We start from the raw sequence: 2,801 nt of genomic DNA, 5'->3' as shown, positions 1-2,801 counted from the left end.
AGATCATTCAGATTTTAAACAAGTAAACCTCAATCAATCTATCAACCTATCAGATTATATAAGCAAAGCAGGCTAATGATATATGGTGTTTTATACATCTTGTATATATGATTTTCAATTGTTTTTTAAGTCTTTATCGAGTCTTCCTAGTCCTTTTCGAGTCATTACAGGTCTGGAGTTGCATTGGATGGGAGATGGACCAGCTGGAACAAAAGAGGCAGCAAACAGTGCAATTTGGTGATTTTCACGCAGAACAGTCTTGATGACTGTTCCAGATAGCGGAGCAACCCGAGTGACTGTTCCGAGTGAGTGTTCCAGCGGCAGAGATTTTTAAGGAAACTACAACCTGTTTCAGGATTTACCCTAATCTCTATATTTTCTCTCCCAGCCGCCTGTGGCTTTGAGATATCTTCTTTTTCTGTTTTTCCTGATTATTCTACGCTAGTTTACAGAGAGGAACCAGACCCGAAAACTCCATTGTTGGATTTGCTTATTGTAAAGGGAGAAGGATCTCTACACTCTTGAGAAGAATCCTGAACCCTATCTCTTTTATTTTATTGATTCAGCATGTTTTCTTCATCTGTTATCTCTGTGTTCTCAGTAGCTATGGCTGAGTAGTCAGCTTGCTTAGTCTAGGGTGTTAGGGTGTTAGATCCGTGAGCTTGATATAAATAAGTTATAAATCGATTGTCTTCATTCACTGTTGTTCTTAAGGCTTGCGTCAAGTTAACCACTTAGTGCCTGATTCTAGGTTTAATCTATTCATCAAAAGTGTTATAGGTTGGTAGACATAACTTGAATGAGCATTGCATCCCTAACCAGCGAAAGTAGATGTTAGGGTGTTTTGTGAACATATCGGACTTGACCTCTATTGCTTGCTGTCGCATCTTGATCCAAACGAGAGTTTATGTATCAAGATCGATCAGCATAGGGAGCAGTACCACGACAGTGGATTGTTCTACTTGAGTGATCCGAGTTCTAGACTTGCTCTTAATTAAACTTGAATAATTGTTTGGCTCACACTTGCTTAACACCTGATCAAACCACCCTAGGCTAACATTTTAGTTATCTGAATACTTTAATTAATCTTGTTACTTGTTTCTCACGAAACCCTCAAATCTTTAAACCCCCATATTGTTTTAGCTTGATATTGATCCCATAAAGATAAAGTGTAATAGTTCGTCTCTGTGGATTCGATCCTAAAGTGATACATCGACATACCATTCGATTGTGGTAGTGTGCACATTAGGTTAATTGGTGTGCGTATACACGTAATATCAATTTGGCGCCGTTGCCGGGGATCATCTTTTTACCTTTAGTTTTCGGTTATTTATTTAGTCTAAGACTTCTAACTTGCTCTATCCTTTTTGTTTCAGCTAATTTTTCAGGTGCATGACCAGTAGACATACTCGGAGAAACGCACAAGGAGAGTTACTTACATTTAGCAACCAGGAGCTAGCAATGTTAGAAAGAACAAATCGTCAACAGCAAGGGCAAACCAACACCACTATGGGTGATCACGCCAATCAAGAGCAACTCATTGCTCAGTTGCAACAGATGCAACAACAGATGCTTCAAATGCAGCAGACCATCCAAGCTCAGCAGGATGCTGTTGAACAGGTTGCTCTCGCGCGGCAGCAACAACAGGCGCAGACTGTTCCAATCGGACATAGAAACCTTCCTTGCAACATCCCTACTATGCGCTCTGCCATTGTTCCTCCACTCTGCACCAGGCAGGACTTCGAGATCAAGCCTTCTTTGATTGGTCTAGTACAAAGAAAGGTGTTCTCTGGTCTCTCTACAGAAATTCCAATGGAGCATATTGAGAGCTTCGAAAAAGTCTGCAGTTTCACTCGCGCGAATGGTGTTCCACCAGATTACATTAGGTGCATGCTATTCCCATTCTCTCTTGACGGAAAAGTTGCACGGTGGTTGAACTCTCTCCCTACCGGCTCTCTCGCTTCATGGAAACAGGTCCGATCAGCTTTCCTAAGCCATTTCTACTCTAAGGCGAGAACAGCTGCATTGAGGAACAAGATCACCTCCTTCAGACAGCTCACTGATGAGCCTTTCTGCGACGCATGGGAGCGCTTCAATGACTATCGCAGAGAATGTCCTCACCATGGATTTGATGATGATTACCTCTTGGATATTTTCTATGATGGAGTGGACTCGAAATACCAAGGTGCTCTGAACTCTGCGAGCAATGGAGACTTCATGACTCAAACCACTGATGGAGCGTTTAAGCTGATTGAGAACATGGCTGCTAGCTCAGCTAATAAGAAAGAGGAGAGTGATTGCTCCATGAAAGGGAACAGTTCTGACACCCAGAAAATAGATGAGCTGACTGCCAAGGTTGATCAGCTACTGAAAAACAACCAAGGGCATGTCTTCAGCATGGAGCAAGCTACGGCCGAACATATTCAGAACCAGAACAAGCGACAACCGCAGAGCAATCAGCAAGCTGTTCCAGCTAACGAGAACAGTCAACCAGATGAGCTGCAAAGTCTGGGTATGATGATGCAACAGCTGTTACAGGGTCAACAGGTTCAGGCCAAGGTGTTGAATCAGGTAACCACATAAATTGACACCAGGATGGGCAACATGTTCACTGAGCTGAATAACAAGTATGACAATCTTGCGATCCATATGAGAAAGATCGATGTTCAGCTTGCTCAAACAGCTGAGAGTGTCAAGAGGCAACAAGAGACGCTCCCTGGAAGAACTGATAAAAATCCAAGGACTGAGCACTGTAATGCAGTAGAGCAGCCGTTTGCTGAGACTATTCTAGTCGCAGAAGA

General features: G+C 42.7%; 1 non-coding gene across 1 annotated transcript; it reads right to left on the bottom strand.

The window, feature by feature from the left end:
- Nucleotides 1-2,022: 2,022 nt before the first annotated feature.
- LOC125588118 lies at nt 2,023-2,129 on the bottom strand. Its single transcript, XR_007324512.1, has one exon. It is a non-coding gene; the product is annotated as a small nucleolar RNA R71 (small nucleolar RNA).
- Between the last annotated feature and the right edge of the window lie 672 nt (nt 2,130-2,801).

The sequence above is a fragment of the Brassica napus genome, chromosome C5 (assembly GCF_020379485.1).
Source record: "Brassica napus cultivar Da-Ae chromosome C5, Da-Ae, whole genome shotgun sequence".
In the NCBI taxonomy this organism is placed as follows: Eukaryota; Viridiplantae; Streptophyta; class Magnoliopsida; order Brassicales; family Brassicaceae; genus Brassica; species Brassica napus.
This window is presented reverse-complemented; position numbering and strand designations above follow the sequence as displayed.